Genomic DNA, 23,768 nt, shown 5'->3' with positions numbered 1-23,768 from the left:
TCTTTCATACAATAAAACATAAATGGAAATTTGTTTTAGATGTTATGAGAGGCATTACTGAAAATGGAAAACTCTTGTGATATTTCAAAATTTCTCCTTCACTAGTTTTAAATTACTGATGGGCTGCGTCTACTGGCAAGACAGACAAATTATGTTTCCTGTAAGCCAGATGTTGAGGTAATATAGAAAAATAGATGTGTCAGTGATAATTCCTGAAGCTGCACTGATGAGAGGAACTGGCTTCTCGTGACTGAAGCTTCCTGCCCTTGCTGCCAATTTTTATCATTTCAGTATGCTGCTTTAAGTTTTCTTCTGAGATTCAGCTTAATCTCAAAACTAGATTATAACACTCCTAAGAGAAAGGCTTTCAAAATTTTAAAAATGGCCAGAACCGGTTTGGCTCAGTGGATAGAGCGTCGGCCTGCAGACTGAACGGTCCTGGGTTCAATTCAGATCAAGGGCATGTACCTTGGTTGTGGGCACATCCCCAGTGGGGGGTGTGCAAGAGGCAGTTGATCGATGTTTCTCTCTCATCGACGTTTCTAACTCTCTGTCCCTCTCAATTCCTCTCTGTGTAAAATCAGTAAAATATATTTTTAAAAAATTTATCAAAATGGTTTTGTTGCCGGCACCAGTTTGGCTCAGTGGATAGAGCGTCCGCGTGCGGACTGAAAGGTCCCAGGTTTGATTCCGGTCAAGGGCATGTACCTTGGTTGCGGGCACATCCCCAGTAGGGGGTGTGCAAGAGGCAGCTGGTCGATGACTCTCTCTCATCGATGTTTCTAACTCTCTATCCCTCTCTCTTCCTCTCTGTGAAAAATCAATAAAATATATATAAAAAAAATGGTTTTGTTTTTTAATTCTGTCCCTAAAGTGAAGCTTACATGTAGTGAAACCTAATTTTCATCCAGATGAGCCACACAACACCACTGCCTTCTTAAAGATACATGCGAGGTGTCGCTTTCCTTTCTTCCTCATCCCCAGGAATGTAATTCTGGCGACACGCCCAAATTTCCCTTCCACCTGACAGTCAGGCTCATTTTATTGTACTTCTTACATTAAGAATTCCTTTGTGGAATTGCCAATTATGTCTTTGACTTTCTCCATATAATAACTCGAGCGAGAATTTAATGCCGTTTAAGCAAACTTAAATATCTTGCGATGAAGGAGTCCACATTAAGCAGCTGCTAGGTGTTCAGCACAGAGCCCCGGCAGCCCTGTGTCTGCCTCTCTGCCGTTCTCCCAGGGGCTCACGTTTGCACACTGAGAATCATCCATCTCTAGTCATTCTCTCTCCTTCATTTCTTTGTATCTAATGAGTCTTCAAGTCTCTTTGAAATGTGTTTTCTTTATGTCATTTCTTTTCTTTTAATAATAATTCCCTGCTTGTTCTAAAGCACATTTCAGAAAGGCCTTGTGAATATAGACATCCCGTTCTCATTCTTGATAAGGAATGAAACATCCTAAGACAGACACTTTCCCAAATATAGACTCCATTTGGGTTGCTGACTTATGAAAATGCTTTATTATTATATTATAAACAATAGGAGTATTTCTTTGACTCAGCTCTGATTTGAGAAAAAGAAAAGAGGGCAAAGGAGAGTGGGAGGGAAGAGGGAGTGAAGGAAAGAATAGCCTTGTACATGCCAATTTTGTCCTCGTTTTCAGAGTTCACAGGAGGTAGACTCCAGTCCAGAGTACTCCTTGCTTACTTAGAATCTAACAAAGATAGCCAGAAGAACAGAGTGGCACTAGGAAATAATTCACTGGGTCACTCTAATGGGTCTGAAATACTTTATTTTTATCTCTATGCTTTCCAAGTGATTATATTTTGTTGCTTAGACTATATTATTTATAAAGGGCATTTAAGAACTATTCTAATGAGGCATTATTTATGCAAGGCTATGAAAATCTTTCATACATATGATATTTCTACTGAACACTGTTAACTGTCTCATCTTAAATTCATCAGTCAACAAATACTTTGGATGGTGCAACTATGTTTGACACTATGTAAGCAGTGATAAAATAAGCATTTAAGCAGGTCAATAATTATGTGAGTACAAACTAAGAAGAAGCTGAATATCAAGTTAGCAAGGAAGAATGAACAGAACTACTTTGAGAATGTACCATTTATAGTGAGAATGAAGTGCTATGCTAATGTGAAGGTTTGCAGGGAGAACATTTCCAGCAAAGAGAATAGCATTGTGCTGCTCCTGATAGGAAATGGCATGAATGATGAACTGAAATGAGGCCATTTAAGCTTGTGCACCATGAGCAAGGTGGAGAAGGGCGAGCATGTTGGAGAGGTTGTCAGGGAGCTTTTATTCAGGGTCTCACGTCACCGGAGGTAGTATTGATATTGCTCTCAATACAGTGGGAGGCCATGGACGACTTTTCAGCAGGAGGTAATAGATCTGGCTTAGTTTTTCAAAGAGCACTTAGACTGCTGATTGAAATACATATTGGAGAGGGTTAGAGAAAAGTGGGAAACCAATTGGGAAGCTATATGAATGAATGTTCCTCATGAGAGGAGAGAGTTACCTAACCTTGTGTGGTGGCAATGAAGATAAATTACTATCATAGTACTGAGTAAAATCAAGGAATGACCCAGAAATGCCAAGAGGAAGTATTTTTATTTTTAAAGAATCTAAAAAAAGCACAAAAGACAATTAATGATAGTGGGGTAGTAGTATCCAATATTGTATGCTTGTGATTTTTTTCTCTCTCATGCAATGATTTAATCAAACAATCTTTCAAGTCAGATAAACATTCTCTGAAGTATTGAAGATGGTTCTTTTGATAATACATCTTAATCTTTAGATGAAATGTGTTCTCTCTATATATGTAGAGGGTGTTATTACTTTTAATTCCCAAGTTTCAGTAAATGATAAAGAGAGTCCATCATCTCTCACAATGTCAAGTTTGATGTGAGAATGAATTAATAACAAGCTGAAGAGAAGATGTGTCAGAAGAAGCCATTTCTACCTTAAAAATTACTTTTTGGATTTATCATAATCTAACAACTAATGTGCAGCTTTGACAGGAGTTTTTAATGCTAACGGTGAATAGCTGAATGATAATAGTAAGTTAACTGAACTGTTTTATTACCTTTTAAGAAACACACTATATTCTTCAAAATAAACTTTAATAAAAATAAAAATTTCTAATGTTTTTCTTGATAATATATTTCTTTTTCTAAAGATCTCACTTTTGTTTAGATAATGCAAAAACCTCAGATGTATATTAAAATGGCATTTGAGGAATTGCTGATATGTGAAGTATCCAGAGAGATTTCTATTTCTAAACAGGACACAGACAATATTCTAAAGCTAAAACGAATACTCATTATAGGTGGATTAATTTTATAAATGTGAATGTCGAACCTATAAAGCTTTTAGAATATAATATAATGTTTTTATTACTTCAGGGAGAGAATAATTTTTCAAACAAGACAGAAAGAACATTAAGCATAAAGGAAAACTGATAAATTCTATTTCAATTAATACTGAACTCCTATTTATCAAAAGGCCCCAAAAGGAGCTTAAAGACAGAATAAAAAAAGGCTTTTGCAAATCATAATTACAAAAAAAAAAAAAAAAACACCCTCACATAAATAATATATAAAGAACTTCTGTGGTCCTATATACAAAAAGACAGAAACCCAATATAAAAATGGGCAAACTATTTAAATGGCATTTCATCTCACAATTTCTAATCCCAGTATTTATCCTCCTCTTCTTCCCTGTGTCATCCTCCTCCCTTCCTCTTTCCTCTCACTCTCTTTTCTTCTCTTGTTTTCTTTCCCCTTCTCCTCCTTAGTCTTCTTCTCTCCCTTCTCCAACCTTCTCCTCCTCTCATCTTCCTCGTTCTCTCTTGCCACCTTCACTTCCCCCTTTTCTTTCCCTCCTTCTCCTGCTTCCTCTTCTCCTCTAGCTCACTCTCCTCTTCCTTTTGTTCTTCTAGACCTACCTCTTCTGTAACCAATCCTCTCGTTGAAGTACTGTGAGAGGTTTTGTTTTCATATATATATGAAAGAGAGAGGAAGAAACATCAACAATGAGAATAATCAATCAGCTGCCTCCTGCATGCCCCTTTCTGGGGATTGAGCCTGCAACCCAGGCAAAATGCACTGACTGTGAATCAAACTGTGATTTCCTGATTCATAAATTAATGTTCAACTACCTAGACATGCCAGACAAGCAGAGGTTTTGTTTTCTAAAATTTTCTCACAAGTTTGAATTGCTTTGGCATGAATTCTAATCATATTTGGAACCAATATGAAATCACATAAATTTTTGTTAAAATTATAAATAAAAATGATGTTCCTCTGTTTCCTTCATTCATGTATTTATTCAATAGACATGAATAGTTATGAAAGGGCTGGGTCCCTGATATCTATACTACTAAAAGCCTAGGTGGCATCACACTCTTGTGTCTGACATCATCACAAGATGGCCACCGCAAAGATAGCTGCCACAGGATGATCACACCCACAGTGGAGGCAGGGCCAGCGGCTGCTCCATGGGCTGAGGCCTAGGGGTCCTGCAGCTATGTGTGGCATGGAGGAGGCCAGTCCTGGTGGAGGAGGCGGGTTGTGGCAGGGGAAGGCAGTTGGGGAAGGGCAGGCAGAAGCAGTTAAGGGCAATCAGGCAGGCAGTCAGGTGAGTGGTTAGGAGCTAGCAGTCCCAGATTGTGAAAGGGATGTACGAGTACTGGTTTAGGCCTGATCCCACAGTGATCAGGCCGAAACCGGTAGTCATACATCCCCCAAGGAGTACCAGTTTGGAGAGAGTGCAAGCCAGACTAAGGGACACCCCTCCCATGCATGAATTTCATGCACCAGGCCTCTAGTGTTTTATACAATATAATAAATTCATAAGCAAAGAAAACTTGAACTAATGAAAAGTGAGCAACTAAAAACCAAGCAAATAGTGGCAAATTATCTAAACCTTAGTTTCTTTATCCATGATATAAGAATAACCACAAGAACTGACAAGGTCTTTATGAGGATTCAGTTTATTATAATACATCATTCCAGAAGATTCTCACATTCCTCCCTCATGTTTTTCCCCATACTCTTTCATCTTACTCAGATGCCATTCCTTTCTTCCACTCTTTCCTACATTTCAAGCTTCTGTTTATGTTTGAAGGCCCAGCTTGGGAATCATCTACTCAAGTAAGATTTCACCAGTTTCTGCTGAAACTGGTTTGGCTCAGCAGATAGAGCGTCGGTCTGCTGACTGAAAGGTCCCGCGTTCGATTCCGGTCAAGGGCATGTACATTGGTTGCGGGCACATCCCTGGTAGGGGGTGTGCAGGAGGCGGCTGGTCGATGTTTCTCTCTCATTGACGTTTCTAGCTCTCTATCTCTCTCCCCTCCTCTCTGTAAAAAATCAATAAAATACATTTAAAAAAAAAATTCACCAGTTTCTCTGGGCAGGTTCAGGTGTTCTTTGGATTTCTCTTACACTCTTTTCTTAACTTCTTCTCTTATAAATCTTAACTGTTTACATTTTCTATATCTACCCATGTAACTATCTCTGGAACCATGTCTTATGTATCTATTTCTTATCATGCCTTTCACATTATCTGGCACATGAGTAATAGATGTTACCTAAACATATGAATAAAGTTCTAGCATTGTAAAAACCAACTATATTCTTGATAAAACTATTAAGTAAAGCTAGAAGAATATTAGAGCTATTAAAAAATTCAGGGAGTTCAGGGTTCTAGAAAGCTGAGTAGTAGCAGTAGAAAGACAGGTAAGATAATAGTGAGAATGTAAAGATTCAAGAGGTTATCATCACAATGAATTTAGCTTTTTCCCAGAGATTTACCAAGAGCTATCTATGACACTTTCTTTTTGGAATAAGAAATTGTTTCAAGGGGACTTTCGCAGTATAGTGACCTGGAAGAGATTCTTCATTAACATTAGCATATAGTAACACATTTCTCATCTGTGTAAACCGGGGAATGAGACTCAAAAGATTGGAAAGCAAGATAAAAATATCAAGAGAGTTCTAACAGCAGTTAACACAAACATTAATTTTTAGTTGATTGTTATTCCCTGTTCAAAAATAATTTATTCAATTTTAAGAAGAAAAAAAAAAAAACCCATAGGTGGACATATTTTTCTTAAGAAGACTATTTTAAACTTCTATTCTTTTCACTTTCTAAATAGCAGATAGAAATTAGGTACCTTAAAAAAAATTATCTTCCAGATCATCACCATATCATTCAGTTTGGTTTGAAATTTTTCTTCACCCATGCATCTGACATCATTCTGGACGTTTTCTCTGTATTGAATTTTCCAAATCAATGATGTTACATTGAAGCAACATTTTTTTGTTCAATTGAAATACTCATAGGGAATGGCAAAACTAGGAATTCTGAGTAATTAAGCATATGCCTTCATTGCTAGGAAAAGTTAAAAATGAAGGATTATGTGGAGAGAAGCTGAGCCTTATTTTTTTTTTATTTTGTTTTAGAAAGACCATGTGACTTTGAAAAGGGAGCACTCTATAAGTCAGGCCTCTGTGAGTGCAGCCTGAGAGTACAAAGCTTGAGTTCTGCAGTCTAAAACATATGTATTAATATCTTAGATCAATTCCCTGATTAATATGTACTTTAACTTCCTAAAGCTTTAATTTCCACATATGCAAACTGCAATGATAATTCTTACCTAGTAAGGCTAGTAAAGGGGATCTAACTGATACAAAATATTACTAGGACTTGGCACACAGTGTCAGGGAATAAGACAATTGCTATTATTACTGATTACAAAGAATTTCATTACAGATGCCATACTGGGTTCTGATTGGTAAAATGACTAATTCTCAACCACAGTATCCTGTTCCCAAACTCTGGACTCTAGATTCTGCCTGTTAGAAAGTGTTCAGCTGCAAAAAAGAAAACTTCTGCTCAACTCATATTAAATAAGATAAACTGTATTTTGTGGCACCATAATTAAATTCAGAGGTAAGAATGATTAATTAAAATACTCAGCTTTGTCATCAAGAGCTCAGGTTCTTTCCATTTCTTTAAAATAATGAGAAGTTTCATCCTATGGCAGGTTGTCTTTATGGTCTTAGAATGGATGTCAGAACAACTGGGCAAAATTGTCCTTGTTTAAGTCAGGTAGGAAGTGAAAGAGAGTGATCACTAATTGATTCCAGGAATCCTAAGCAATCCTCTCCCTTTATGTCACTCTTGGTTCTTCTTTCTTTTCTTTCCTCTTTTTCTTTCTTCCTTATTACCTCTATTCTTCACTCCCTCCATCCCTCTCTTCCTTTCTTCCTTCTCTCCTTCCTTCCTTCTGTCCTTCCCTTTCTTTTTTTCTCTCTTTCTTTCTTGAACAATTATTCATCAAGTATCTATCATAGGCCTATCACCTATGAAATGCCAAATATTTCATAGGAAACATCAGTGCACAAAACAATAAAAAAATCCAGGCCTCATGTAGCTTACATTCTAGTGAAGCCAAGTTGTGCCCAAAACTAAACAAACCAGATGAATGAGATGACAATGGTTCAAGACTAACCAGATGGAGTGGAATGGAGATTGAGGAGTCTACCACATTGGCCCATATGCCTCAAAATATATTTCTTCGGGTCTTCTGTAGCTGTCAAAATCTTAAGCATCTTGGAGTCTATAGTAGAAAATAATCATGCCCTATTTCTAAATACCTACCTTATTTTTTGCTTTTTTTTTTTTTCCCAAAAATTTAGTTTTCCAGTGGTGTACAATACATAGTCATTATCAGGCATATCTGTTTATTTTATGTTACCATATATTCTTAGTAAAATTCAAACTCATTTCTTTCTCTGGTTGCCATTTTAAAATCCCAGACCTTGCATTTATCTTAGTTTGTTATGTAAAAGCAATTAAATGTTTTAATCATAGACTAGAGGGTATTCTGTAATGGTAATCTTTAAATGCCCATTTCATTAAGATTTTATGTTGCACACAAGACCTATAAGTCACTGCTGCAGCGGCAAAGCATTTTATAGCTTTGTCTAGTAACAATGTCTGGTGGTGATTTTCAATTAAATTGAATCACTCATAATACATCAGAGTAACTGGATCTGAGCCAAGCATTGCTGATTCTATTCATACTGTGGCTTTACAATTGTGACAGAGCAGGGTTCCACCTCAACTTCCACCAAATCATTACTCCCACCAGAATAAAGCAATTTCAAACAACCCAGAACTAAACTGTAAATTACCAGTATTTTAAGAATAGAGTATTTCATTATGAATGCCTAGAACACTTAAATAATGGTATGTGCTAAGTACTCATGGAAAAAAACTGAATTCCAATAAGGATTTCTTCATGCTGTGGTCTGTCACACTCATCATTTGGGGATCTCATGGTCAAAGCTAAGGGAGCAGGAAGGGATCAAAAGGTTTCACTTAATCTAAGAAAAAAAATTAATGGTTTTAGTTTGAAACTTTAGTGAGCTATGAGCTTGTACAGTGTGTAACTCCTTTGCCATTTTCTTTTTTTCACTGTCCTATCATGTTCAAAGTGATGGTGGATGAGGATGGAAGGTAGCGTGGTTAATAATCATTTCTCTGTAAAATACCTGCCATGTAAAAGACCCTTACTATATGTCATTAACTCATTTAACTCTTACAGAAACCCTAGCTCGTTAATACTATGAACTCCATCTTACAAATAAGACATCTCAGCTCACAGAAAGCAACAAATTTATCCAAAGTGCTACACTATTTCCCAGTCTAGCATGCAGTGAAACACCAGAACCAAGATCGATCTGCTGTATTTTTAAAAGAATCTGTATGTTAATTTAAAGGACAAACAGTATAACTTAGTAAGAAAAAGAAAGTCTCTTTTGGGAAAGAAGACAATCACATTAATCATTCTACTTTTCTGAAACTGGAAACTAAAAATATAAAATCAGCAATGGATCCCTACAACGCCGATGACTCTAGAGAAGAGGAAGAGGGAAATGATGAGGACAACAGTCTGCAGGGGGATGCCTCCCCCACAATAGTACTCCCAAATCGATAGGATTATTACCCAAAGGGGCTTCCATGGATGCCCAAGATCACAGAGAGAGACGCTGAGCTGTTCAGCAAGCCCAGCTGCAGCAAACTCATAGGTTACACTCCCACATGTGTCAAACACAAGGCCCGCGGACCAAATCCGTCCCGCCAGGCCTTGCAATGTGACCCGCACCGCGCTGTCATCACTGCACTCTGCTGCGTTTCCATCACAATGACAGTTTAATGACTGTTCAGTAAACCATTCGGCCCGCGATTTAGGCTGGATTTTAGATTTTGGCCCCTTCTCTGATTGAGTTCGACACCCCTACTCTAGGCAATGTAAGGAGCACAGTGGTGGGAGGTGGCCAGACCAGTCAATGAAAGCATTAACACTCTCAAACAGCACAAGCACACCAGGATTGTTTGCAGAGCCCAAGGCACAGATGAAGGAGGCGCACCTCGCTCTCCTACAGGGGGGAGGGCGGGTGCGGAAGTTGAGCAAGTCTCTGCCTGCCTCAGTACATGATGGTGCTGTTGAAGATCCTGCAGGCCACAGCTCCCAACTCAAAAGCCAAAACAGACTCGATCAACATCCAAGCAGACGTCCTGCCTGAGGAGGTGCCCACCTCAGTGTGGCAGAGCACGTGAAGCTGGAGTGGGTGTGAGCCTCCACAAAGAAGTTGTTGTTCAAATCATTTCTGCTGTCCCACTGCTGCTGCTCAAGCATGTTATGTGGAACCATGTCCACCAGATTGAATATTTGGCCCAGCACTAGGCAATTGCCAACGGCTTCTCTTTGATCCTAAAGTTCTTCAGTCAAACACCATGTCCTACATCACTGCCAGGAACAGTATTTCTGCCCTGGATTACCTTCACTGCGCAGTATGCAAGTTGCCAGAGCTGACCGAGGAGAATCTGGAAGCTGGTGACAATGACCTGAAGGAACTTCTTTTCTTGTAATTCACCAGCTCTGGATCTTGAACAAACTGACTAAATGGAAACATTCAAGAATGATGACACAGGTGGTGTCCACCTCACCCTGAAGCAGGCCCTGAAGGGGAAGCAGGCCACAACATGGCTCTCTGTGCTAACGCTGCTGTACCTTGGGCAGCAGTAGCCAAAGGGCAAGATGAAGATGATACCTGCCATCTACCAGATGGGTGTGCCATTGGCTGAATGACCATGGGGTCTACCATAACAATCTTGATGCCCAGCCTTAGGATTCCTAGCCAGAGGAGTGTGCCCTCTGTGTCAACATCTAATGCTACTAGCGGGCCCACAGCAACCCTGACTTCCTGCCTCTGGTCAACTGCCAGCAGAGGGTCCTGGGCTATTGATAGTAGGTAGACCTCCCTGAGGGAGTCCAGATGAACTACAACTTCTGGTTAAAAAGAGAGGTCTCTTCCAAGCTCATTTCATGGAAAGAGTTGCTGCTGTGATGCTCTTGAGCAGGGCACTGAAGAAGAAAGTTAACATGGAGGTGCCTCAGGGCCGACCCTGGTTCATTGCTGCAGTGCTTCCCTCCCCCTCCAGGTGGCAGCACAGAACCACTGTGCCCTCCCACCCCAGCAGGGACTGGTTGCAAGGATTTAGCATCTGGTTGATCCCAGCCTCTCTCCTGGGAGCAGTCATCTCTAAGCTTAGGATCCTCCCTCCCTCCACCTCTCCCTTCTCTCCTCTCTTAGACATGGGTGCAGCTCATTTCTCTTTCAGTCCAAGGCTTGGAAAAGCTGCGAGGGGATGGGAGCTCACTGCATCTTAATTTCAGGGGTCACACTGACTGTTCTTGAGGCGTGAAAATCCGTGGCAGGTCGGCTTGCCAAGGACAAGTGTTAGGATTAGGGCCAGGGCCAGGAAATCATAATCCTGGTTTTGCTTTGGGAGGTTTCTTATGTTGCCCTGGCCTTGTGCTAAATTTCATCCAAAAGCAATTGTAGAGGCTCAGGCAACTGCCTCAGCAGTTGTGTTTGAACAGAGTTGGGGTATAAAGAGGCAACATTTGGAAAGTCTATAAATATATGAATCTGTGTGGATTCTCTTGTGTCATGTTGGAGTTTTTAATGTGTTTGTATATTCTGTTTACATTAAAAGGAAGCAAAAACAATAAAAATAAAATAAGTGCACAGGGAGACGTGGCCTTTCCACAGGATAGTGTCCATGGGCCCTTCCAGTTTTCACTTCCCTTTAAGCAGCACGACTAATATACCTGAGTAGTGCAAGTGACAGAACTGAATAACTTCTAACTTTCTCCAAATGAAAAATCACATTATTGTGTAAAAGTTCTACAATTAACAAAATTAAAAAGTCAACTCTATAAGAGCATCTAGTTTATTCTAAAGGCAGAGAAGTGATACAAAAAACAAAAACAAACAAACAAAAAAAAAACCTGAAAAATTAAGAGATGACAGATGCAGCCCATAGAGTGAGACTGTAAATTTAGCATTTAACTGAATAAGATTGAAGTTGATTTCTTAAAGACACATCTTATCTCAAATTTACCTTGGTCTTAACTCCATTTAACTGGATGATTCTCTCTTGTGCCATACATAACCCCATTTAATCTTAATTATTTCCCAAATACAATCACTCTAGGAATTAGGCCTCCAACATATGAATGGGGGAGGGGTGGCAATGGGACAAAAATTCAGACCGAAACAGTTAGTAGACTTGACTCTATCCTATTATCCTACTACAAAATCAGAGCTGGACTTCAAAATCTTTGTGGGAACTATTCTATTAACGTAGCTAAGTTCATATAAAAGAAACTGTATGTGAATCACAGTCAAAATCTATCAAGCAGTTGAACTTGTGCGATGAATTTATTGATTGACTTAGGGTAAAATACCTGTCTAGGTGATGAATGATGGGGCTGGGGATCTATAAAATCAGATATAATAATCATCCTAAAATTTCACACAATAATTAGCCTTCTATGGTAGATTGATAGAGAAAAAATATGCAGAAACCTAATGTGTTTTAAAATATAAGAGGTACATGGATAGAGTCATAATTTAGCAATAAGTCTGGGGACTTAGACATTTAGCTATTTTAATGAACAGATAGAGATTGATATGGTAATTTATAGTAGAAATATCTCATAAAACAAAATAGGCATCACTTTCTGGCAGAGTTGTTAAAGCATGGAAAATGATAAATAAACATAAGAATGCTCACCTTAGCAACTGAATAATTTCTCATAGATTCATTGGGCACTGGGCCCCTACCATATTTTCTAAACAATTCATAAATCGTTCTTATATTTTCTCATTTAGTAATGATACTTACTGGATGTCATTACTAAAGACATTTACTAGGCATTGAATTGCATTAATATAGTTATAATTTTATTTTATCATATATCATATTTTTCTCTTTTTGCTTTTAGATCTAGAGGCTTAGTGAGTTTAGAGGAGGAATGGAAATGAATTTGCGGTCATTTGTTTATTTTATTATGTGGTTTTATAGTCTTGGAGATTACATATGATTTGGGAATGAAGTTACTAATGATTATGAGCTACTAAAGTTATGGATCTAAGCAGAGGTAACTTATACAAGACAGAGGAGGTAGGGGCATTTACATGTACACTCTGATGAAAGGTTAATAGTCAGAGCTGTAAATGTATGTGCTTTCTGCTTTTGACAATGATGGCTGGGAAATGTAGATGTTACAAAAGGGTCTGTTGAATCTTTTAGTATAAAATTAGGTAATTCCAAAAATGAAATAGATAAATTATGAACTGGTAGAAAATACATAAATAGCAATAATAGATGTCTACAAATACCAAGAAAGGAGAAGACTGTATAAATAAATAAACCAGAGGAAAAGCATTTTGAGATAAAATAGTCATTAAATAGAGGCACAAAATATAGAAACACAATGTGGATACTTATCTTAGTTCTTCATTCCAATGTGCATCTTACAAATTGAATCCAAGAAAATTCCTAAACTTGAGAATGTAAAAAAAACAAAACAAAAAAAAAACACTTAAAAATTTTATCTAAAGTCTTTTAAATATAAACAGAAGGTATAAATAATAGAATGTATGCCAGAATAGAAGTGATAACAAAGACAGATAAGAAAGGAATTTTAGTGCTAACCAGAGGAAAAGAATACTTCTTAAAATCAAAAGCTAATTACTCAGTATCTGACTTTATTAATATGTGTAGTAATGTAGCTAGCTAAAAATTTTCAAGTTAATTAAAAAGGCCATTTTAAATGTTTTCACTTTAATTAGCTAATAATTTATATATTTTTATGTCACTTTCCAACAACATCTTATTGAAATATATACAATAATGATTCGGTTCTGGTATAATTGTTGAGCTATGTCTCAGGAAAAAGGGGGAAAAGGACTTAAAAAATACCATTAAGCCATCATGCCTAACTGCTTTTCTTGTAAGTATCAATGCCACTTATGAAAATCAAACGTATATTACAATATTTACAGATATACACTGAGTGTCCAGATTATGATCTCTGAACGCATAATAATATGGTCACTCAGTGTGTGTGTGTGTGTGTTTATTAGAGGCCTGGTGCATGAATTCGTGCATGGGTGGGGCCCAGCCAGCCTGGCCAGGGGGAGGAGTCATGGGTGGTTGGCCAGCTGCCTGCTGGTCGAACTCATGGTCAAATGGACAATTTGCATATTAGCCTTTTATTATATAGGATATATACTGAGTGGCCAGATTATTACGTTTTCAGAGATCATAAAAATCTGGCCACTCAGTGCAAAAGCAAATGGATCTTAAGAATTCAAACCTTCTTCTAATATAAATTTTAAAAAGCAAAGAAGCCTGGCTCAGTGGTTGAGTGTCAATCTATGAACCAGAAGATTGTGGTTAAATTCCCAGTCAGGGTACATGCCTGGACTCAGTCCTCAGTGTGGGCCATGCATAAGGCAGCTGATCAATGACTCTCCCATCATTTATATTTCTATTTCTCTCTCCCTTTTCCTTCCTCTCTGAAATCAATAAAAACATTTTTGAAATAATCTTATACTAATAAAAGTATAATATGCTAATTAGACAAAATGACCTTCCAGATCATTCCAGACATCCTTCCGGACAAAGCTGTGGTGGCAGAGGTCGAAGCAGAAGTGGTTAGGGGTGATCAGGCAGATAGTAGAGCAGTTAGGGATTATCAGGCCAGCAGGGGAGCAGTTAGGGGCAACCAGAATGGCAGGGGAGCAGTTAGGGGACGATCAGGCTGGCAGACAGAAGAGTTAAGGGTGATCAGGCAAGCAGGGGAACAGTTAGGGGCATCAGGCCAGTAGGCAGAGGTGGTTAGGGGCAATCAGGCAGGCAGGCAAGCAAATGGTTAGGAGCCAGTGGCTCCAGATTGTAAGAAGAATGTCTGACTGCTGTTTAGGCCCAATCCCACAGGGGTCCTGGATTGGAGAAAGTGCAGGCTGGGCTGGGGGACGTCAACCCCCCCATGCATGAATTTAATGCACTGGGGCTCTAGTAATAATAATGAAAAGCAAACAAATATAGCTTACTAACTTCCAGATAAAGAAGGTCTATTTTTATCATGATCTCTATTTTTATCATGTGCTGAAGAAACACATGAATTATCTTTACTTCTTTCTAAAACTTGATTACAACTTCAGTGAAAATTATTTTAAGAGATAAATGCCTTAAAACAAACAGAATGAGAGAGGGGGAAAGAGCAGAGCAACTCTTTCAGACACTGGAAGCAAAATGGAAACATGACAACTGTAATAGGTTAGCACAGTGAGAAAGCTGAATCTTAAACCTATATTAAAAGTTCAAGATGCAATCTCACTTAAACAGAGATCCCTAAAAACCTGAGGAACTGGCAGAATAAGATATTTGAAGGGTTAAATTAGAGCTATAAGCCTGCAAATTGGTTAACAACTTGCTTAGAAAGCACTGAGACCAGATCTTCTTTATTCTAAAGTTCTCTCCTATACTCACTCGTTGAGAACTACAAGTATATTTTTGACAGCTTTACTGAGATATAATTCATATATCACACAATTTACTCATTTAAAGTGTATATAATTAACCCTTGAACAACGCAGGGGTTGGGAGTACCCACCTCCTGCACAGTCACAAATCTGTGTATAACTACAGTAATTCAATGGTTTACAGTATATTTAGAGAGTTATGCAACTGTCATCACAATCAATTTTAAAAAAGGCGAAAGATTTATGCGGTCTGAAGAGAAACCAGAGCATCACAATCAATTTTAGATAATTTTTATTACCTCCAAAAGCAACTACATATCCATTAAGTATCATGATCCAATCCCATTTTTCTCAACTCTAAGGAATCATTTAATTAAATGAGTTGCAATTCATTACACTTTAAGTTAATTAAAATTTAATTAACTAAGATTAATAAAAAACTCTGTTCTAATAGAAATGGGTTAATCTACTGTGTGCCCTTTTAGGAAGCTTCTTTCACATAGTAGAATGTTTTTAAGGTTCATTCATAATGGAGCATGTAGCAGTATTTCATTCCTGTATTGCCTAATAGCATTCCATTGCCTGTATATACCACATTTTATTTACCCATTTTTCTATTGAAGGACATTGGGTTGTTTTCACTTTTTACATATTACACATAAAACTTCTATAAACATTTGTGTACAAGGTTTTGTGCAGACATATGTTTTTATTTCCCTTGGTATAGACATAGGAGTGGAATTTCTGTGACATATAGTAATTCTATATTTATTTTTAAAGGTATTAACAGGCTGTTTTATTGCATCATTTTACAATCCCACTAGCAATGCATGAGATTTCCAACTTCCTATTCTCACAAAACTTTTTCATTTAGCCATTCTTATTGCTATGAAGTAGTTTCTCATTGTGTTTTTTAAATGTACATTTTAGAGGATATATATTTTTTTGAGATATTATTAAAAGTCTCCTGCCCTGGCAGATTGCACACATACAAAGGAATTAAGTAAAAATTTATATATTGAATGTGGAAAGCCTCATTGTATTTTTTCACTTACTTTGCTCCCAAAACTCTGGCACTTATATACTTATCATTCAGGCAAGTGAATGGAAAAAAATATTTGGGCACTCACACTGGACAGCTCAGGAGAAAGAATCTAAGATACAGACATCAAGCATTCCCAAAGAAATATATCACAATAAAATTCAAAATGAAAAACCCGATCCATACATGCAGAGCATAAAATCAACTTTTTATTCTGATTATAAATATGAGTTGTCAACCAAGAATTATCAGACATTTTAAGAAAATCTAGGAAATCAAGGAAAGAAAACAACCAAAGCAGAAAAGAAACAGTTTGTATTAGAAAAAGAAATAACTAAACAAGAATACTTTAAAAATATATATTAACTATCATTAATACCCTGAGAGCAATAAGTCACTGCACCCATGAATCAGCATGGGATGCTACATAAAGGAACACTCAGCAAACAAAAAATAATAGCTTCATGGTTTGCTAAAGAAGAGTCAACATGGGGGTGGGGATGGGCTAGAAAGGGTCAAAGGGGGGAAAGGAGGGCATATGTAATACGTTCAATAATAAAGATTTGTTTTAAAAAAAGAAAAGTTGACATGAAGAACTCAGTGGATAGTCTGGAAGAAGGAACTGGGGGGAAAAAAATCCTAGAAAGCATGTCAAAAAGTCAGGAAAATGAAAAACAGGAGAGAAATATTAATAATAATAGAAAAAAATTCAGTAGAGAAAAAAACCAATTAAATTATTTAAGATATTTTTAAAGTATAAAAAGACATGAAGCCCTAGCTGGTTTGGCTCAGTGGATAGAGCGTCAGCCTGTGGACTGAAGGGTCCCAGGTTCGATTCCAGTCAAGGACACATGCCTGGGTTATGGGCTTGATCCTCATTGGGGAGGTGCAGGAGGCAACCAATCAATGATTGCCTCTCATCATTGATGTTTCCATCTCTTTTTCCCTTTCCCTTCCTCTCTGAAAAAAAAAAAAAAAAAAATTTTTTAAATGAATGCCCAGTTTGAGAAAGTACCCTTTGAAAGCATAAAAATAGACTCACTCAAAGGCATTCCACAATGAAATGTCATAACAATAAAAACAAAGTGATCCTCCAAGCTCTCAGAAAAAGACATGCAAAGACAGGCTTCTAAAGCTAAAATGGAGTCAGTGAAAAGAAAGTAGTGAATTTTTATAATATCAAATCCCCTAAACAAAAAATATAAAAGAACAATTAAAGCACTTGGAGAAAATATAAATAGCCAATGATATTTTAATAACACTGGATAATAAGGAACTCTGATGAACATTCATATGGGATCAAATAGCACAGGTCTTTTAGCATCAACAGTGATATAGTGTTAATGGTAAAGATTAAAGTGTGGAAGGATGTTATAAGCCATAAATATAGTAATCATAAATAAATACTATTCTCATGAGAAGTCCACAGAAACACTGAATGAGCCCTATGAGAATAAATTTGAGAGTAACAAATGAACTTAGTCATGATTTTTGAAATAGATTTTAGATAGAGGAAGGGGGAAAGAGAAAAAAAAGAGAGGGAGAGACAGAGAGACATAAATTTGTTCTTCCACTTATTTATGCATTCATTGGTTAATTCTTATGCCTTGACCTGAGATCAAACCCTACAACCTTGGCATATCTTGATGACAGTCTATCAACAAGAGTTACCTGGACAGGCAACCAGAGACCTTTGAAAAAGTCTCTGTATACTCCAAATAAAAGGTTAGTGCACAAAGACTCTAGCACATTATTAAGGGAGACACAAGACACTCAATTAATGCAGAAGAGGCCAGATCACTAATGGAATGAAAAAATATCAAAAAAAATCTTCTCTTTTAAAAGGAAATGCCTATTATGAGGTAATACTACAAAAATAAAAATCACATTGGATATAGGGAGAACCTATTATGAGGTAATACTGCAGAAATAAAAATCACATTGGATATAGGGAGAGGTAAGGTTCAGATACTACATGACAAAAGAAACCAATAGAGCATAGAGTACTGTATTAGCAAAGTAGAATGTTTAACAGTGAGATCGCCACATTGAAATGCAAGGCTGGCAGAGTTCTGAATAATACAGATATGGATACAGGAAACCTACCTGAAGCAGATCAGGCTAAGCCCTGAAAGATATGATGTATATTTGGCTAAAAAAATGTATAAAGCTATGTGATAGACGATAGATAGATAGATAGATAGACAGATAGATAGATAGATAGATAGATGATAGATAGATGATAGATCGATTAGATAGATGATAGATAGATAGATAGATAGATAGATAGATGAAAGTTCTTAAGCCATGAGGGGGAAGAGCTTCTTGCCCAGTCATACCTCCCATATAGAAATATCCTCCTAGCAATTCAGGAGATGCTATCTCATTTAATATGTGAAACAAATGAATAAGATTACAATCAAATTCCATATAAAGATATTATAAGCTTAAAGATAAAAACAACCCAATTTATGTTCTAGTATAAAAACTCTAAGAAAAAATATGACTGCAAAGAAAATTAATGTAGCAAATTATTCCTAAAAGGGACAAAGGAAATTGAAAAATTATCAAAGCTCTAAAAAAAAACACAGCATAAATCAAAATTATAACATCTCAGATAAATGACTAGACGACAGAAGGATATAATTTTTTAAAACCTAACAGAACTCATGAATAAATTAGGAGAAAATGAAAACAATCAGAAATGAAGACTAAATTTGAAGAACACACAAATATATAAATATAAATCAAAATCGGAGAAATAGAAGAAGAGAAAAACTGACTACAAGAATCTAGAAATAAAGATACAAAGTGTTTTCAAGAAAGTGAAAGATATAGAAGACATATAAGAGAGCTCAGGTTAATGTCATTGAAATACCTACAAAAGGAGAACAAAACAACTGAACTGAACAAAATTTTAAAGAAAAATATAAATAATTTATATATATGTATATATACATATATATATATATATATATATATATATATATATATATATATATATATATATATAGATAGATAGATAGAATGGACACATTGAACACTTGGAAAATATGACCCAGAGTAGACAACACCAACTCAGATCTAGAAAAGCTACTATTGGACTTTAAGAATATGGGGGGGGGGGAATATTTATACTAAAACACTAAGCCACCAATGAGGGGAAAATATGTTAGTTGGCCTCAGATTTTCCAAGTTTTAAATAACCATAGAAAATGGATATTTCCAACTCTGACCCAACCTTACACACTCTCTTCTCCCCCAAACACTACCCTTAAACCCAGAAATCAAAGTATGATATTCACAAAAATCTCTGTGCTTAGCCTCTTTTCTGAAGATGCTCTCTACCTTCTTGATCCAGTGGAAGCCTGACTATAACCTAATGGCACTACTCCTCAATCCCTCTTAACAGTGGAGCCTGTCTTCTCTTCTTGCCATTTATAATGGAGGGGGCATCTTCCTTACTCTTCATTGTTGCTTCCAAACCATTATGTGTCTCTCCTACTTAAACCTCCAGGCTTCTTTGAATCTCTTTCCATCAATTCATACCATCATGCAATGGGCTGAATTCGCCCTCCCCCCCACAAATATCCAGGACCTGTTATCTTACATGGCAAAGACTTTGCAGACATGATTAAGGATCTTGATAGAGAGAGTATCCTGGATTTTGCAGGTCAGACATATTTTTTTATATTGTATCAATCAGACATATCTTGAGAGAGAGATCAATCAGACATATCTTAAATGTAATAACAAATGGCCTTTTAAGAGAAAAGCAGAGGGAGATTTGATTTAAAAAAAAAAAGATGAGAAGGTGGTATGACAAGACAATAAGAGTAGAAATTTAATTTTGTGCTTTGAAAATTAAAGGGAACCTAAGACAAGGAATACAGGAAGCTACTAAAGCCTGAAAAAGATTGAGAAATTGATCCTTCAGTCAGAGCCTTCAGAAGGAACTAGCCTGTTGATATCTTGACATTAGTCCAAAAAACATGATTTGGAAATTTTGATTTCAAAACTGCAGGTTTGTTGTAATTATTGATATTTACAGCAGCAATTGGAAACTAACACACCCTATGTGGATGCATCTACAATGTCCAGGAGTCCTGATTCTCTCACCTAATTCCTAGAAGACAGCAGTGCCTGGTTTAATATTTTGCTCACTGACACTATGCTTAGAATTACTTTATGATTTACATATCCATAGACACTGAAAACTTCCTGACTCTTCCCAAACGTTGACCTCTTATTTCCTTGTCCACTTCACCCTCATTAATTCTTCCCTCTATGCTAGCTCAGCAAATGATTCATTATTCCCCATCACTCCAACAACTAGAACTCTCTCACTATCCATAATCTCAATTTCTAGGATCTCATTCACTGTCCACCACCTTCTAACTTTCCATCTCATTCCTTGTTCCCAACTCAACAATCCTTTGATGCACTGTAACTTCCAATCCATTAAGTTAATCTTTTGTTTTTTTACTTCTCCCAGATTCTCCATTTCTCCTTACATGGTTCAGATTTCAAGATCACTTATTATAATTAATCCCCATATATAGTCTCCATCCCCTTGCCACATTCTCCCCCCACCATACTCTCTTAGTGAAAATCTTAACCCAGTTAAGTCAAATCTCTGACCATGCATGACTTTCTGCAGTCTGCAATGGCATTATGAACAGCTGAATACAGCTGGGGAAATTCACACAAAACTTTGCTGACTGCTCTCAATTATAATTCATAACCACTATCCCCAAGTGGGCCTTTAGGGTTGGCTGAAATTCTATTTCCTTTTACTTTAATCATCCATTTTCCTGTATAGCTTAATGCACTATTTTAGTGTATTGAATTATACAAGGTCAGGAGATCTGTCTGTTTTGTTTACCTTTGCATCCACAAAAATTAAAATAGTGTCTGGTACATAATACGTATATTTACAATTTGTTAAATTCACTTTACAACTTCTTTTGTCTCAAACTCAAACAGTTTATATGCCCTCCTAATTTCCAGATGATGATTTTGCTTATTTTACCAGGAAAATAAAAAACAATCAGAAAAGAAGGCCCACACACATGTAATTAAATTATTTTTTACAAATTATTTTTCACAAAGATGCAGAGATAATCTACTGGGGAAAGAGAGTGTCTTTTAAAAATGGTGGTGCTAAAAAAAAAAAACTGGTCATACATATAGTAGAAAAAGAAAAGGAAGAAAGGAAAAACAACATACCTCACATCATAAAAATATTAACACAAAATAGCTCATTGACCCAATGAACATGTGAAACAAAAGGTCTAGAATAAAATATGAGGGAAAAGTATTATGACTGGTTGATTCTTATATGTGCCCTGACTGAGGATCAAACCCACAACCTTGGCATATCGGGACCACATTCTAACTAGTTGCACTACCAGGCCAAGGCAAAAATGTATTTTGATACTGGGTTAAGCAGATTTCTTGGGTATAGCTGAGGGGACTGGGTGCCGCCATCTTTGTGATGGCATGGCAGTCAATTTGCATATTACCTCTTTATTAGATATGATACCTGATATTTCAAGCATCAATGCCTGCTCTTATTACCCACTATTTGTACCTTTGTGTTCATTGTTCTCTCTTTCACAGTAGGTATATGTATGTGTGTGGGTATATGCATATTCCTATTCTTTTCTATATTTTCATTGTTTTTCCATTTCTCTTTACACATGACCTAGTGAGATTAAAGTCAGATAATTTCAGGAATAGGGTGCATTTTTTTTTCTATAGGCAAGGACTGTGATTCCTGCTAGCCAACACAATGCACCACTTCCTTGGGATGAGACAGAAACCCCAATGCTCCTGAATTAAATGAATCCCACACAACCCAGCATCTTTGGGAAAGGAATTACTTCTCTGACTGAGGTGATTCCTCAGATATAAAGTATTTAATCCTCTTACAGCAAATTAGAGTCTTAGAAGTAAAATTATTCTCAAACCTCCCCATTAAATTATGAAAAAAAGAAACTAGTCATCTTGCCAAAAGATATATATCAAGGAATATTTTTAGTCAATGAGTAGAACTGAAGATTATTTATTAAAAGAATTATGGTTAATAAATGTCATCATATTGTAAACTACTTTAAAAGTACTAATTACCTCAAAGGGCTGACAAAGTCTAGCCAGTATAGCAGTATGCTTTCTAATTAAAACAAAGACCACTAGTTTTGACACTCTATTTGCTAAAGTACTAATTAATGCAGTATTTGTGCGACAGTAAAGAAACACTCCATCAAAGAAACTTTCTATTTTTATATATGTGTAATAAAATGGTCATGGTTTACTATTTTTATGTTATTAATAAAAATAGTACTGAGAAAAGCCTGTTCTCAGCATGACTTATATTAGAAAGTGTGACAGACAAGAATCCCTTGGCCTTCCTTCCGTGTAAATGTATTCATTTACATGTGTGTTTTTTCTTTTAAATCTTTATAAGACCTTTCCATCACATGCCAGGTACCCATATGCATACAAACCCTCAGGAAATCCTATGAAACAGGCTTATGATTTCCATGTTATTGATGAGAATAATGAAACTTGCAACATGGAAATAACTTGCTGAAGGTCTCACATATAATATGTGGCAGAATTGGGACTAACACCCAGGTCTTCTGAATCCAAATCCCAAGTTTGTTCCACAAGCGTGTGGGTATATGCACATTCCATATGCATATCCAATCATATGCATTTTGCTTTGTAAAATAATGAGGAAGAGAAAATGGTCTCTGGTAAAGCCAAACAGAGGGAAGTTGAGTTGAATGTGTTTCTCATTTTCCTGGTCTGTGTCCTGAAAACAACTTTTCTAGCCATATTGCTTGGCACTGCAGAATATTATCATCACCCAGAAAATTCAGGGAAGCTGAAGGTGAGCAATGAGGAGTCTTCTATACCATTAAATAGTCTCATAGTTACTCCACTTGACTGACAGATATAAAGAGGCTTCTCTGTGACATCCATCACACTACCCAGGACTGTTCCAAGCCTAATCTCAGTGACAAATGCTTGAAGTTAATCATCCATTTGCCTCCATTTTTCCTTTGAAGACATTGATCAAGCTGTGTTGACAGAGCCATGATGAAATATTAGGGTCTGGGAGATGCTGAGCTGGCTTTGAATCTACCATTATTTGAGCACAAGGCAACAGCTTGAGAGACATCTGTCATTTTATTTTGCATTAACTGTCCTCTTCAATTTTAGCCTATATGTGTTTTGGTCAGAACTATAGATTCTGTAAATGTTCCAGATGATTATTATGAAATTCATGACTGGCAGCAGGCAAAAATAGACTTGTATACTAACAGTGATATCATTTAAATAACTCAAGGTCAAAGAATGATAGAACTGTAGGACTTGTGAGATAAAAACTCATTCATGCTCAGTCACCTAAACAATGAAACAGAACTCTTTTAACTTCTTTACATGCTATGACACCTTCTCTTGAATAGAAAGCATCACAAAGATTATTCTCCATATAATTTGATGGTTTGAGTTTCAAATGCTTTTTGAGTCATTTTTTCTATTCTGTTAAACAAACAACTATTTCCCTCACCTATAAATATGAGGAGGTACATGTGGTTTTACAAAACTTTATGGAGAGCTGAGTCATGCCATTAAGTCAGCATATTTAGAATGTGGAATAATTCACACTGAAGAGAAAAGAGAGTCCCTACAAATTACATACATGAAAAAGACATGCCAGGAGTCAGCTGGGTGCTCCCTCAGTTCTCAAATGTATAACTTTTCAAATTAGTC

General features: G+C 36.7%; 1 pseudogene; it reads left to right on the top strand.

Annotated features, from left to right (window-relative positions):
- Positions 1-2,298: 2,298 nt before the first annotated feature.
- On the top strand, positions 2,299-10,447 carry LOC118705984 (annotated as a pseudogene).
- Positions 10,448-23,768: the final 13,321 nt, after the last annotated feature.

The sequence above is a fragment of the Pipistrellus kuhlii genome, unplaced genomic scaffold, assembly GCF_014108245.1.
Source record: "Pipistrellus kuhlii isolate mPipKuh1 unplaced genomic scaffold, mPipKuh1.p scaffold_m20_p_5, whole genome shotgun sequence".
Classification (NCBI taxonomy): Eukaryota; Metazoa; Chordata; class Mammalia; order Chiroptera; family Vespertilionidae; genus Pipistrellus; species Pipistrellus kuhlii.
Note: the sequence above shows the minus strand (reverse complement) of the source record. Positions and strands in the feature narration are given on the sequence as shown.